This window comes from Coregonus clupeaformis, chromosome 29 (genome assembly GCF_020615455.1).
Source record: "Coregonus clupeaformis isolate EN_2021a chromosome 29, ASM2061545v1, whole genome shotgun sequence".
NCBI classification, from domain to species: domain Eukaryota; kingdom Metazoa; phylum Chordata; class Actinopteri; order Salmoniformes; family Salmonidae; genus Coregonus; species Coregonus clupeaformis.
The window spans coordinates 31,363,809-31,380,081 of record NC_059220.1 but is presented as its reverse complement, the minus strand read 5'-3'; the positions used below and the strand labels follow the sequence as shown (position 1 = coordinate 31,380,081).

General features: G+C 45.6%; 1 protein-coding gene across 1 annotated transcript in view; it reads left to right on the top strand.

Annotated features, from left to right (window-relative positions):
- The first annotated feature begins 665 nt into the window (after positions 1-665).
- LOC121545035 (disks large-associated protein 2-like) overlaps positions 666-16,273 on the top strand; it is a 200,334-nt gene continuing 184,726 nt past the window's right edge. The window contains exon 1 of the mRNA XM_041855385.2: positions 666-889. The gene's annotated coding sequence lies outside the window, so the exon portion shown is untranslated. The remainder of the gene's footprint in view (positions 890-16,273) is intronic.

Below are 16,273 nucleotides of genomic sequence, written 5' to 3'. Positions count from 1 at the left end.
TGTTTGAGTGTGTGTGAGAGAGAGTGAATGACAGCGTTTGTAGGAAGTTTGTTGCTATTTTTATTCTGCGGTTTGCCCAGCCCTTATGTGTTAATAGTTAATGTTGATGCACAGAGGGAGAGAGATGGAGAGAGAGAGAAAGCAGCCAGCCTATCAGTCTCACTGCCCACATGGCACTCCGCACCAGAAAGACGTCTGTTGTCAATGGCGATGACGGTGATAACAGCAGTGAAACAGTCCATGTTTGGACAAAGTGGATGATATGATGTCATCCTAATAGTGTTTCAATGAGGACCATTCTCCACTCCAGGTACACATTGAATGAGAAGATGAGAGAAAGACAGAAAGAGTGAGAGCGAGAGAAAGAGAAAGGGAGATAAACCCATAATGAGATTGAGATAAGGAGCCCTCTCAATGCTCTACCAGCCAATAGCACAGCTTCTTCGATCTCTCAGGGAGGTACTGTTATTCACGTAGACTCCAGTCCAGTATCCATGCAGGCTCCAGTTCCGGGATTTGTGCGTCACCGGGCTGTGTGAACGGGTAGTGATAGTGCCTGCCTCTGCGCTCTTGCTGTGTTGTGCTGTGCTGCAGTAGAGAGGCTCGTGCCGAGCTTAGAAGTAGTCTCACTGGAGAGCAGAGCATCTTGCTGTCCGTTTCCCCTTTCCCCTTTTTTGCCATCCTCTTCAGAGGGTTCGGATAAAAGACAAAGAAAGGAAGTGAAAAAAGGAAGAAGAGGAAGGAAAAGAAAATAGAGCTGACATCAGTGAGACTGTTTCAGAGTGAGAGTAAAGCATCTCTCACACATGACTGTGTGATCATCTGCTGTCATCGTGTGAAAGACAAGCCCGTGCTCTCTGATGTCTGCTGCCTCTAGACACCTTGCCAGGTAAGTTCCCTCTCTTCTCTTCTCCTTTCTCCTCAGATATAACGAAGAGTGGAGTTGAGTTCTTTTTCCTTTTGAGGTAGAAAAATAAATATTGTCTGTGATGTTCTGGTGGTATTGTTGTGAAGTTAGTGTTGTGTTGATGCAAAGGTGGCGTGATTATTAAACAGGTTCATGTTGGAAGTAGCAGCCGCTTGCTTCAGCTTTTGGCAGAAGACAAGGCAGGCGTGATCATTTAGAGAGATGGCTAAGCCATATGTAGCCTACAGTTCTATATACAGTTAGCCTAACCACGGGCTCCCTTCAACAGACCAGTAATCCTACCAGAGATCTCTGCAATATCTCACATCTGTGTGTAGCACATTTTAGTTGTTGTCCTTGGGCACACTCAGAATGTGTTGGATTTTATTTGCTTCCATTTGTTATCCTCATATCATACCCACCACATCCTCATGCAGTATTTTGGCAGTGGTTGAGACAGGAATGATAAAATGCAGTGATAAGAGAACAGGATTGCCTGATAACGATCTGATTTACATTTTACATTTTAGTAGATGCTCTTATCCAGAGCGACTTTACAGTTAGTGCATACATTTTTATTTGTTTTCTTCATACTGGCCCCCCGTGGGAATCGAACCCACAACCCTGGCGTTGCAAGCGCCATGCTCTACCAACTGAGCTACACGGGGCCTGGGGTGCAGTCAATTAAAAGCACTGAATAGTATTTTTCTGGGGGGGAAACCCAAGTATTCTCAGTAGACTAATGCTCAGAAGCTGATGACGAAGAGACTCTGTGACAGTGCTGGTTAGGGGGCATTTTAATTCACAAAGTAGGCTAAATCTCTCACTGATTTGTATGTGTGTGGGCGGATGTTGCCTGTGTGTGTTTCAGTAAGGTGCGGGTGGGTGTTTGAGTGTTTTGCATGTTTGTGATTGATGTGTGTTTTGAGGTTGCATAAGTGGATTTCTCAATGATTGTGTGTGTGTGCTTGCATTTGTGTGTTTACAGTAACCGTATACTGCCACTCCATCATGTGTGGGGAGGTGTGCTCTCTCTGGGTCCTGCTGGCATTCTGAGGATTTATAAGGTCCCTGTGGTCTGGCTCACAGTAAATTACACCTGGAGCATTGAGCCACTGCAGCTGGGTACCATCCAATTCATACAGTACATGGAGCCTACAGAACACTGCTGCAGTGCAGAGCCTCTCACCCTGGTTAGGGCTCCTGTGCACAACTTCTAAAACACTGATCGGTATTCTTGGAACTCTAAAGTCAAAAGCATGAGAGTTTTCCCTAAACACTGGCTTAAGGTCAGTGTTAAGTTTTTCCTACCTGATGGTTAAGGTTAGGATTTAGTGTGGTAGGGAGATCCTAGATTTGTGCCTGGTGCGGTGGTCCTCTCCCTGGAGTAGGGTTGTGAAACGTTCAATACATTTCCAGGTTTTCCAGAAATCCTGGATGGAGGATTACGGATTTTCTGTTTATTCCATCCTGATTCCGGTAATCCTTCAACTGGGATTTCGGGAAAACCAGGGAATTGATTGAAAGTTTCCGGAATTTTGCAACCCTACTCCAGGGAGAGGACCACCTCTCCAGGCACAGATCTAGGATCTCCCTACCGCACTAAATCCTACTGAATAGCTGCCACAGTCCCCCAGCGCAAGGAGCCTTCACTTGTTGTGGGCTAAAGCTGTGTGTGTGTCTATGTGTGTGTGTGTGTGTATGTGTGTTTGGTTTTACTATCCTTGTGGGGACCAGAAGTCCAGGATCGTAAAACAAGAAAAATTAGGACAAGTGGGGACATTTCGCCAGTCCCCACAAGGAAAAAGGCTATTTTAGGCTTAGGGGTTAGGTCTGCTCCCTCCTTACTCAACACCCCCCACCACCACCACCAACACCCCCACCTCCCCCTACCTCCTCCCTTTGTCAACCACTTTGAAAAGAAGGTTAACGACAACCGCTACTCATTCACTCAGCCTATTGAGTTCACTGGTCTCACTCACACAGAACTACCCTACGCCTTGACCTCTTTCTCCCCTCTCTCTCCAGATGACGTCCTGTGACTAGTGAGGTCTGGCTGCCTAACAACCTGCCCGCTCGACCCCATCCCCTCCTCCCTTCTCCAGACCATCTCTGTAGACCTTCTCCCATTCCTCACTTCCCTCCTCAATTCATCCCTGACCACTGGCTGCGTCCCCTCTGACTTCAAAATGGCCCGAGTCGCTCCCCTCCTCAAGAACCCAACACTCGACTCATCTGACGTCAAAAACTATAGACATGTATCCGTTCTATCTTTTCTTTACAAACACTTGAGCGTACTTTCTCTGATCAACTTTCTTGTTATCTCTCTCAGAGTGATCTTCTTGACCCTAATCAGTCAGGCTTCAAGACGGGTCACTCAACCGAGACTGCTCTTCTCTGTGTCACGGAGGCTCTTCGCACTGCCAAAGTTGACTCTCTCTCCTCTGTTCTCATCCTCCTAGATCTATCCGCTGCCTCTGACAGCGTGAACCATCAGATCCTCCTTTCCACCCTCTCAGGGCTGGGCGTCTCAGGCTCTGCACACTCTTGGATTGCATTCTACCTGGCAGGCCGCTCCTACCAGGTGACGTGGAGAGGATCTTTGTCTGCACCACGTCCTCGCACTACTGGTGTCCCCCAGGGCTCGGTTCTAGGCCCTCTCCTCTTCTCTCTATACACCAAGTCACTCGGCTCCGTCATATCCTCACATGGTCTCTCCTTCCATTGCTATGCGGATGACACTCAACTACTTTTCTCCTTCCTTCCTTCTGACTCTCAGGTGGTGACACACACCTCTGGGTGCCTGGCAGATATCTGAACTTGGATGTCGGCCCACCACCTTAAGCTCAACTTCGACAAGACAGAGCTGCTCTTCCTCCCGGGGAAGGTCTGCCCGCTCAAAGACCTCTCCATCACGGTTGACTCCACAGTGTCACCCTCCCAGAGAGCAAAGAACCTCGGCGTGACCCTGGACAACACCCTCTGCAAACATCAAAGCAGTGAGGTTAGGGTTAGAACAGTGTTTCCCAAACTCAGATCCTGTGGACCCTAAGGGGTACATGTTTTGGTTTTTGCCCTAGCACTACACAGCTGATTCAAATAATCAAAGCTTAATGATGAGTTGATTATTTGAATCAGCTGTTTAGTGCTATGGCAAAAACCAAAACGTGCACCCCTTGGGGTCCACAGGACCCAGTTTGGGAAACACTGGGTTAGGTTTAAGGTTGGGTTAGGTTAAGGTTTAGGGTTAGGGAAAATAGGATTTTGAATGGGAATCAATCGTGTGTGTGTGTTGTACATGCCATGTGCATGACACTAGACTTTAGGTACTAGCTAACACATAAACAAGTGACATATAGCCATCGTGCTGCATGCCAAGGCTGTTTCTAGGGTCTGAATTTCCATCCTTGTTAGGCTCCCTAATGCACTGCAGTCCCTGATGGATTTAGATGCAGGCCGACCGCCGAGGGGTGGGAGCTCAGTCAGTCCACAGGCGGATCAATCATTTTTGTGTGTGCGCGCGTGTGGGTGTGTGAGCGTGTGTGCACGCATGTGGGTCTGTGTGTGTGCACGCATGTGGGTCTGTGTGTGTGCTGTCACCTGGCTATTAGTCCTCTCTCTACCTGTGCTGGAGGCTGAAGGTATGAATATTAATCAGGCCCACAATATCACCTAATGGATTGTCTGTCAGAAAATCTCTATTGAAGTTGTCCCTTTCAATGGCCTGTCAGGATGTCAGGATAAACCTGAGCCTGTTGAAATAGAAAATTATCCTGTCAGTTAAATTTTTAGAGAAGACAGATGACTTGAGTGCCGTTTGTGAATTTGAATCTGTAAACAGCATGTTTCCATATTGCGTTAGTTGGAATTGATTGATGTGGTTGAGAGGAATCATTTATTGGAGCCCTCAGATGCGAGAAATGTGTGTGTGGGTGTGTGTGTGGGGGTGTGTGTGTGAGTCTGTGTGTGTGTGTGTTGAACCACACATGACCATAAACGTGTTCCTTATTTCTCATGCGGCATCTTGAATGCCTTTCAGACATAAACTACTAGGCTATGGCACTGTGAACATTGACAAATGCCCCCGTCCCCTTATATAGTACTCCCACTACATTACATGGACATTTGCTGAACGCTTGTGCACTCACACACACTTACACATCAATACACACACAAAAAAATTAAATTTTCAGTGTTTCGTTTACTGACATCAGATATTATTGATGCTAAGCTACAATTGTGGGCCTCCCGAGTGGCGCACTGGTCTAAGGCGCTGCATCACTAGAGATCCTTGTTCGATTCCAGGCTCTGTCGCAGCCGGCCGTGACCGGGAGACCCATGGGGCGGCGCACAATTAGCCCAGCACCGTCCAGGGTAGGGGAGGGTTTGGCCGGCAGGGATGTTCTTGTCCCATCGCGCACTAGCGACTCCTGTGGCGGGCCGGGCGCAGTGCATGCTGACTCGGTCGCCAGGTGTACAGTGTTTCCTCCGGCACGTTGGTGCGGCTGGCTTCCGGGTTAAGCGGTCAAGAAGCAGTGCGGCTAGGTTGGGTTGTGTTTCAGAGGACGCACGACTCTCAACCTTCTCCTCTCCCGTGTCCGTACGGGAGTTTCAGCGATGGGACAAGACGGTAACTACCAATTGGATACCACGAAAAAGGGGGTATAAAATAAAAAATACAATTGTGGTTGACAGTTCTGGGGAAGTAATGTAAGTAGCCTACTGAAAATAGTACATAAGCGAAGAAATACCTCAAATACATTTTTGGAGATTGACAACAATTCATTGACTTTATGTATAAATTATCACCATTATTGACACTGTTTAGGGTCATTCATATGTATCCCATACCATAATATATTTGCTCATTGAATTGGTCCATTTCAGTGGAGAGGCCATTAGACGTTTGATCATCCTTACTTTGGTTAGGATCAAAGAATGAAGCTTCATCGGTGACGTGATTAAAAAGTCTCCACTCGCATAATTTCACACTTGGTTTGGCAGGTGCCTGGATTACAGATGGTTGAGTAGTTATTGAATGTGTTGAATTAGCTCTGTTTGCATTGCTTCCCTCATTCAGTCATGCTGCTGTCTGTGCTGTGGGATGGGAGAGGAGAAGGATGATCGTGTTTGCTTAGACGACCTGAAGGTTCCAGCTCTCGTGTTGATTTGCACAGTTTAACGAGCCAGATTGTCACAGTTCAACTGGCCTCATCCATTGGACTGATGACACACACACATACGCGCGCACACACACACGCATGCACACACACACACACTGGACTCATCCAGTTGACTAACAGATCAAAGAGGCCAAGGCTACTCAACAAGCAGCAAATACCCTAGGGGACGTAAAGTCATAATTTCTGTACAGTATGCCTGATTAGCATAAGCATTACTGTAATCTGTACTATTTATATGTACATACTGGACACCAACACTCAGGAAAACATGTTGGCCAAGGCTTTGAATAACATTTCAATCAATGGGGCGTATGGTTGGATGTGAATTACTAGGAATGTGAGTTTGCCCTTTGTGACAGGAGCTATTATTATTTGGATGCCGATGGCTGTCAGATTATGGGTGGTCTTCTGGGATAATGGTTTTGACTCCAATCAGTGTCCAGTTGACTCAATCTGTGACGAACACACACAAAGGCACACATGCACTGCCAGACAGTATCAATAAGGTTCTGAACACACTCCCTCTTTAGTGCAGCACTCATTCCTGATGGGGATGGCAAACCTCAATTCAGCCCAAAAGGAAAAGAGGGAAAGAAAACACTATCTTCTCTTGCCTTAACAACTCTATACTGCAACCTGTGACAATGCCAGACCTCATCTCCATCCACAACAGTGGCGGTCAGTGCCGTTTATGATGAGGGAGGACATTTTTTTTTTTCATGAGCATGGCCTTATTTCTATTACAGCATAATGGATGACTCTCATTCATATTCCATTCACCCAGTTCAATGTAACAGCGATAGGTTTAGGCTACTACATGATACTCAAATTTTCCCTATACCCATCATGAGGTTGCTACAACCTAGCCGGAAGTTGTTATAATTACTGTGTAAGTCTATGGAAGGGGATGAGAACCATGAGCCTCCTAGGTTTTGTATTGAAGTCAATGTACCCAGAAGAGGACGGAAGCTAGCTGTCATCCGGCTACACCATGGTGCTACCCTACAGAGTGCTGTTGAGTCTACTGTAGGCCTTCTTTGCAAAATAGTGTATTTTATTCTATTATTTGATGACGTGATTATATTTAGTATAGTTTTATCTAAAAAGGATAACTTTACGTTACCTTCACTGATCCAGATGAAGCCCGAAACAAGGAAATATGTTTTAACCATGTACAGTGGTTTTCTCAGTAATATAAGATGTTTCGGCAGCTGTATTTAGCCTAAGGCCTGCTCGCCAAACTAAAGACAGCACGTTTGCTGGCTAACACAGATCTCAAGACAAGCAAGGTACAACAGCTAAAAAAAAATATACAGTGGGGAAAAAAAGCCACCAATTGTGCAGCCACCAATTGTGCAAGTTCTCTCACTTAAAAATATGAGAGAGGCCTGTAATTTTCATCATAGGTACACGTCAACTATGACAGACAAATTGAGAAAAAAAATCCAGAAAATCACATTGTAGGATTTTTAATGAATTTATTTGCAAATTATGGTGGAAAATAAGTATTTGGTCAATAACAAAAGTTTCTCAATACTTTGTTATATACGCTTTGTTGGCAATGACACAGGTCAAATGTTTTCTGTAAGTCTTCACAAGGTTTTCACACACTGTTGCTGGTATTTTGGCCCATTCCTCCATGCAGATCTCCTCTAGAGCAGTGATGTTTTGGGGCTGTCGCTGGGCAACACAGACAAGCAAGATTTCTGGCTCTCACAGACTTGTAACTTCTTCTTTAAGAGGCTCCTCTGTCCTCCACTCGTTACCTGTATTAATGGCACCTGTTTGAACTTGTTATCAGTATAAAAGACACCTGTCCACAACCTCAAACAGTCACACTCCAAACTCCACTATGGCCAAGACCAAAGAGCTGTCAAAGGACACCAGAAACAAAATTGTAGACCTGCACCAGGCTGGGAAGACTGAATCTGCAATAGGTAAGCAGCTTGGTTTGAAGAAATCAACTGTGGGAGCAATTATTAGGAAATGGAAGACATACAAGACCACTGATAATCTCCCTCGATCTGGGGCTCCACACAAGATCTCACCCTGTGGGGTCAAAAGGATCACAAGAACGGTGAGCAAAAATCCCAGAACCACACGGGGGGACCTAGTGAATGACCTGCAGAGAGCTGGGACCAAAGTAACAAAGCCTACCATCAGTAACACACTACGCTGCCAGGGACTCAAATCCTGCAGTGCAAGACGTGTCCCCCTGCTTAAGCCAGTACATGTCCAGGCCCGTCTGAAGTTTGCTAGAGTGCATTTGGATGATCCAGAAGAGGATTGGGAGAATGTCATATGGTCAGATGAAACCAAAATAGAACTTTTTGGTAAAAACTCAACACGTCGTGTTTGGGGGACAAAGAATGCTGAGTTGCATCCAAAGAACACCATACCTACTGTGAAGCATGGGGGTGGAAACATCATGCTTTGGGGCTGTTTTTCTGCAAAGGGACCAGGACGACTGATCCGTGTAAAGGAAAGAATGAATGGGGCCATGTATCGTGAGATTTTGAGTGAAAACCTCCTTCCATCAGCAAGGGCATTGAAGATGAAACGTGGCTGGGTCTTTCAGGATGACAATGATCCCAAACACACCACACGGGCAACGAAGGAGTGGCTTCGTAAGAAGCATTTCAAGGTCCTGGAGTGGCCTAGCCAGTCTCCAGATCTCAACACCATAGAAAATCTTTGGAGGGAGTTGAAAGTCTGTGTTGCCCAGCGACAGCCCCAAAACATCACTGCTCTAGAGGAGATCTGCATGGAGGAATGGGCCAAAATACCAGCAACAGTGTGTGAAAACCTTGTGAAGACTTACAGAAAACGTTTGACCTGTGTCATTGCCAACAAAGCGTATATAACAAAGTATTGAGAAACTTTTGTTATTGACCAAATACTTATTTTCCACCATAATTTGCAAATAAATTCATTATAAATCCTACAATGTGATTTTCTGGATTTTTTTTCTCTCATTTTGTCTGTCATAGTTGACGTGTACCTATGATGAAAATTACAGGTCTCTCTCATCTTTTTAAGTGGGAGAACTTGCACAATTGGTGGCTGACTAAATACTTTTTTCCCCCACTGTATACACTACCAGTCAAAAGTTTGGACACACCTACTCATTCAAGGGTTTTTCTTTATTTTTACTTTTTTACATTGTGGAATAATAGTGAAGACATCAAAACTATGAAATACCACATATGGAATCATGCAGTAAACTGTCACGACTTCCTCCGAAGCTGCCTCCTCTCCTTGTTCAGGCAGGCTTCGGCGTTCGTCGTCACCGGCCTTCTAGCCACTGCCGCTCCTCATCTCATCATTCCATTTGTTTTGTCTAGTTTATTACACACACCTGGTTCATATCCCCTCATCAGTACCTGTATAAGTATTCCCTCTGCCCCCCTTGTCTTTGTGTGTGATTGTTTATTGCGGAGGTAACTATAGCTCGGTGGAGCTATATGGTATTTTGTATCGCCGGGATATTCACCCGTGTGCCTTGTTGTCTCCAGTGTTAATACTGCACAGGAGTGTTTTACGCATTGCTGCGTACCGCTTTCTTACCGAATAAACCATTTATTCTGTGATTTACCCTCCTGTGCCTGACTCTATCCAAATCACCCGCCACAGAATCACACCCAACAGCATGGAGTCAGCAAGAGATGGGAATATGCCTGGAGTCATGGAGCGGGTCCGGGAGCATTCCAACATGCTAGCCAGCATGGGCGAAGCGATGGATCGGGTTCTCCAGGTCGTCCAACGCCTGGAGAGGAGAGGACCCGACCCTTCGGGACCAGCTGAGCGACCGGATCCAGCCACCCACACCCCAGCACCCAGAGGGATTCTTCACCTATCCCGACCGAGGGAGTATGATGGGACAGCTGCCCGCTGCCAGGTATTCCTCCTGTAGCTAGCCTTCCGGGATACCATGTTGACTTTCAACCAGCTGGTGGACATGGCCATCCGGTTGGACAACCTGCTGGCTTCAAGAGGACGTCCTGGAAGGGGCCTGCCCGTTTCACCCCCCTTCAACCCGGATTACGTTCCGATGGAGCTGGGTGGTGCAGCGATCCGGGAGAACGAAGGACGACTGCTCCAGTGTCACTCTTGTGGCAAGAGAGGACATTCTGCTGCACGCTGTCGTCAGAGTTCTTCCGGGTCTGGAGGCGGCAGGCAGGGCACTCTCGCGTCACCCCAGGTAGTGGAAACCCACACTCGTTCAGAGCCCTCTGCTGCGCACTTCACCATACACGTCACCTTCCCTGATTACACGGTAGTTCCGCAGTGTAAGACGCTGGTCGATTCAGGCTTAGCTGGGAACTTCATGGACAGGTCTTTAGCTAATAGTCTATGTATTACATTGGTTCCCCTACCCATTCCATTGCCCATCAAAGTCGACCATTAGGGTCAGGTTATGTTAGGGAGGTTACAGCACCAGTCACAATGATTATGCAGGAGACCCATAGGGAGTCCCCTGATTTCCCTGTTGTGTTGGGTCTTCCCTGGCTCGCACTACATGACCCCACCTTTTCATGGCCACAGAGGGTTCTCACGGGGTGGTCGCGAGAGTGTCAGGGTAGGTGTCTAGCTGTTTCCGTTGGTGCAACCACGGTGGAAAGTCCAGACACTACCTCCACCGTGCGCATTCCCCTCTGAATACATCGACTTGGCGCACGCATGTTCCAAACAGGCAGGCGATCAAATTACCACCCCATCGGGCGGGGGATTGCGCAGTAAACCTACGGTTAGACGCTGTGCCTCCCAGGAGTCATGTCTATCACCTGTCGCAGGCTGAAACGGAGGCTATGGAGACATACGTCTCCGAGTCCCTGCGCCAGGGGTTCATATGTCCCTCCACTTCGCCTGCATCCTCGAGTTTCTTTTTCGTGAAGAAGAAAGACGGAGGTCTGCGCCCTTGCATTGATTACTGGGCACTTCATCAAACTACCATTCGCTATAGTTACCCTCTACCCCTCATCTCCTCTGTTATTGACTCAATGCATGGGGCGCGCTTCTTCACAAAATTAGATCTGCGTAGTGCGTACAACCTGGTGCGTGTCCGGGAAGGGGACGAGTGGAAGACAGCATTCAGCACAACCACCGGGCATTACGAATACCTGGTGATGTTGAACGGGTTGATGAATGTTCCATTAGTCTTCCAGTCCTTTGTGAACGAGGTCTTTTCGGGACATGCTTGGTCGCGGTGTGGTGGTCTACATCGATGATATTCTGGTGTATTCCGCTACGTGCGCCGAGCATGTGTCCCTGGTTCGCAGACTGTTGGAGCATGACCTGTATGCCAAGGCATAAAAGTGTCTGATCTTCCAACAGTCTGTCTCCTTACTCAGATACCACATCACCACCTCAGGTGGAGAGATGGAGGGAGACCGCATTTCAGCCATGCGTAATTGGCCGACTCCAACCACGGTAAAGGAGGTGCAGCGCTTTATTGGGTTTGCCAATTACTATCGGAGGTTTATCCGGGGCTTTGGCAAGGTCGTAGCTCCCATCACCTCGCTATTGAAGGGTGGGCCGTCCCGGCTCCGCTGGTCTGCTGAGGCTGACAGGGCTTTCAGTAACCTGAGGGCTCTGTTCACCTCAGTCCCGGTACTGGCCCATCCCGATCCATCATTACCGTTCGTAGTGGAGATGGATGCGTCCGAGGTAGGGATAGGTGCTGTCCTATCCCAACGCTCGGGCACGCCACCCAAGCTCTGCCCCTGTGCCTTCTTCTCTAAGAAGCTCAGCCCGGCGGAGCAGAACTATGACGTTGGTGATCGGGAGCTGTTGGCTGTTGTCAGAGCCCTGACCGCGTGGAGGCACTGGCTCGAGGGGACGAAACACCCTTTCCTCGTTTGGACTGACCACCGTAACCTGGAGTACATCCGGGCAGCGAGGAGGCTGAACCCTCGCCAGGCCAGGTTGGCCTTTGTTCTTCACCTGGTTTGATTTCACGTTGTCATACATACCAGGTACTAAGAACGTGAAGGCAGACGCAGTGTCACGGCTATACAACACAGAGGAGAGGCCCATAGACAACACCCCCATACTCCCGGCCTCCTGCATTGTGGCGCCGGTAGTGTGGGTGGTGGACGCGGACATAGAGCGGGCGTACACACAGAGCCATCTCCACCTCAGTGCCCAGCTGGGCTGTGGTACGTGCCGTCTCTTGTCCGTGACCGTCTTATCTTATCGGATGCTGGTAATTCTAATGAACTTATCCTTTGCAGCAGAGGTAACTCTGGGTCTTCCATTCCTGTGGTGGTCCTCATGAGAGCCAGTTTCATCATAGCGCTTGATAGTTTTTGCGACTATACTTGAAGAAACTTTCAAAATTCTTGAAATGTTCCATATTGACTGACCTTCATGTCTTAAAGTAATGATGGACTGTCGTTTCTCTTTGCTGATTTGAGCTGTTCTTGCCATAAGATGGACTTGGTATTTTACCAAATAGGGCTATATTCTGTATATCCCTCCTACCTTGTCACAACACAAGTGAATGGCTCAAACGCATTAAGAAGGAAATAAATTCCACAAATTAACTTTTAAGAATGCACACCTGTTAATTGAAATGCATTCCAGGTGACTACCTCATGAAGCTGATTGAGAGAATGCCAAGAGTATGCAAAGTTGTCATCAAGGCAAAGGGTGGCTATTTGAAGAATCTCAAATAGAAAATATATTTTGATTTGTTTAACACTTTGTTGGTTACTACTTGATTCCATATGTGTTGTTTCATAGTGTTTATGTCTTCACTGTTATTCTACAGTGTAGAAAATAGGAAAAACTAAGAAAAACCCTGGCATGAGTAGGTGTGTCCAAACTTTTGAGTGGTGCTGTATATATAGCATGTTTCAACAGCTTCTTATCTCGTATTATTTAGGGATTCCATCGGTCCGGTACATGTGTTGCTTTCTGCAAGCATGGACAATGGAGCGTTTGTAACAATTGTAACCAAGATGTAACATGGCAACCTCATAATGTTGCTAGGGGATATACCATTTTTATAATAAAAAAAATAAAAATGTGCTATGATTTCAAAATCATACCTTTTGATTTTTACTTCAGCAGCCACACTTCTGTTCACTGGAAACAATGTAACCTTTGACGCAGTTCAGCTACATTGACCACTTTCCCAACAACCTACATGAAAACTTAGTGGGTAGGCAATCTTAATCTACTTCACTGCTATGTAAATCTGAAATCAGAACATAAATAACTTCTACTAATAAAGAGGTACAGCTGTTTTAGTAATGCATCAATTACACTTTCTCAAATCTTTTACTTACATTTAGACCACTTTCCCAACAGCTTGGACAAAAACGTATTATGTATGAAATCTTGGTCTACTTCTGCTTTTCAAATCTAAAATCAGAAAAGAAATATATTCTACCAAATAAATTATAGCAATGGAGAAGCACTTAAGACTGATAATGCCACATAGCTCACCCCAACCCACTAAACTAACCCATAATAGCAACCCCCCACACTCATTAACCAAACTACAATAGTGACCCCACTTACTATAGCTAACCCATGGCCTACCTATCTATACTGCCTGCAGACAGGAAGCCAGGCGAGGAGACAGAGAGCCTTGTGGGTAAGCAGGTGGAGTACGTCACAGATAAGGGCGTGAAAAGGACGGGCTTTTTATCTACCAGGTTCCAGCCAAACCCTCTGTCTACTACATCAAATACGACGACGTCTTCCACATTCATGTCTACGATCTGGTCAAAACCACCTAGAATACAACTCTACCCGGTCAAAACCACCTAGAAAGGACTAGTCCCCCCTGCCTCCGACCCTCACACCTGTACACTCACCTTAGGTCAAGTCCTATTTCAACTCAAGTCAATTCAGGAAGTGAGTTGAAATTCAGTATTCACCAAAGTCGAAATATTGGGAAACTTTTAATTCATGAATGGAATGTCAATCCATTTCCTGAGTTGACTGGATTGAAATGGAACTCTCTGCAACCATGACACTTCCCTGTCATTATTGTGGACATGTTCCCTGCCCTGTGTCTCGTCCAAGGTCAGACGTTTGCTAAAAGTGTGAACTCTGTGATTCATATTGACTAGTCTTTGGTAAAAAAAGAAGAACTAACAGGTCTGTGAGAGACGGAATTCTTACTGGTTGGTAGGTGATCAAATACTTATGTCATGCAATAAAATGCAAATGAATTACTTAAAAATCATACAATGTGATTTTCTGGATTTTTGTTTTAGATTCTGTCTCTCACAGTTGAAGTGTACGTATGATAAAAAATAAAAATAAAATACAGACCTCTACATGCTTTGTAAGTAGGAAAACCTGCAAAATCGGCAGTGTATCAAATACTTGTTCTCCCCACTGTATATACTGAGATCATGTGACAGATCATGTGACACTTAGATTGCACACAGGTGGACTTTATTTAACTAATTATGTGACTTCTGAAGGTAATTGGTTGCACCAGATCTTATTTAGGGGCTTCACTGCAAACGGGGTGAATACATATGCACGCACCATTTTCCATTATTTATATTTTAGAATTTTTTGAAACAAGTTATTTTTTCATTTCACTGGAAATCCAAATAAAATCAATTTAAATGATAGGTTGTAATGCAACAAAATAGGAAAAACGCCAAGGGGGATGAATACTTTTGCAAGGCACTGTATGCATAAACATCTGTCACCAATTGGATGGAAACCTAGCTCCTAACACTAAAACTGAAATGAAATAATATATAAACAAAATAGAAATAGTATTTACACCCCTTTACTTTTTCCACAATTTGTTGTGTTGCAGCTTAAATTGATTAAATCCATTTTGAATTCAGGCTGTAACACAACAAAATGAGCAACAAGTCAAGGGGTATGAATACTTTCTGAAGGCACTGTATCTTTATACAACTTAAACTAAATAAAAATGAGCAAATCAGGTCTGAAAACTAACTGACACTAAACTGAATTTCAAATAAAACTAATAGAAATAAAGTGTTTATGTAACACGTTAGTGCATCGAATCATATCGAATCGAACCGAATCGCGTCGATTCATTCTCTAATCAAACCGAATCGCACCGAATTGTTTCAAACTAAAACGTATCGTTCATGTGTCGTATCGGAGCCCATGTATCTAGATACGAATCGAATCGTCTTGAAAGGGAAAGATGCACATCCCTAATAAACATACTTTTAGACAGCTGTTTTTTCTTCATGTAAAATTACCTTTCTATTATTTAATTAATGTGCAACTTTTACAAGTTAATGTCGACATTTTGCGGTTCCGTTTTCTGGTTCACAAACACCTTTTCTGAAGCATTTTTTGGTGGGTGGCCCTTGGACTATAGCTGTCCCCATAGGATAACCCTTTTTGGTACCATGTAGAACCCTCTGTACCCTGAAAGGGTTCTACATGGAACCAAGGGTTCTTCCTGGAACCAAAAAGGGTTCTTCAAAGGGTTCTCTGATGTGGACAGCCGAAGAGCCTTTTAAGTTCTAGACAGCACCTTTTTTTCTAAGAGTATACAGTGCATTCGGAAAGTATTCAGACCCCTTGACCTTTTCCACATTTTGTTACGTTACAGCCTTATTCTAAAATTGATTAAATTGTTTTTTTCCCTACTTATCTACACACAATACCCCATAACGGCGAAGCAAAAACAGGTTTTTAGACATTTCTGAAAATGTATTGAAAATAAAAAACTGAAATATCACAAGTATTCAGACCCTTTACTCAGTACTTTGTTGAAGCGCCTTGACAGCGATTACAGCCCTGAGTCTTCTTGGGTATGACGCTACAAGCTTGGCACACCTGTATTTGGGGAGTTTCTCCCATTCTTCTCTGCAGATCCTCTCACGCTCTGTCTGGTTGGATGGGGAGTGTCACTGCACAGCTATTTTCAGGTCCCTACAGAGATGTTCGTTTGGGTTAAAGTCTGGGCTCTGGCTGGGCCACTCAAGGACATTCAGAGACTTGTCCCGAAGCCACTCCTGCGTTGTCTTGGCTGTGTGCTTAGGGTCGTTGTCCTGTTGGAAGGTGAACCTTGGCCCCAGTCTGAGGTCCTGAGCACTCTGGAGCAGGTTTTCATCAAGGATCGCTCTGTACTTTCCTCCATTCATCTTTCCCTCGATCCTGACTAGTTTCCCAGTCCTTGCTGCTGAAAAACATCCCCAGAGCATGCCAGGTTTCCTCC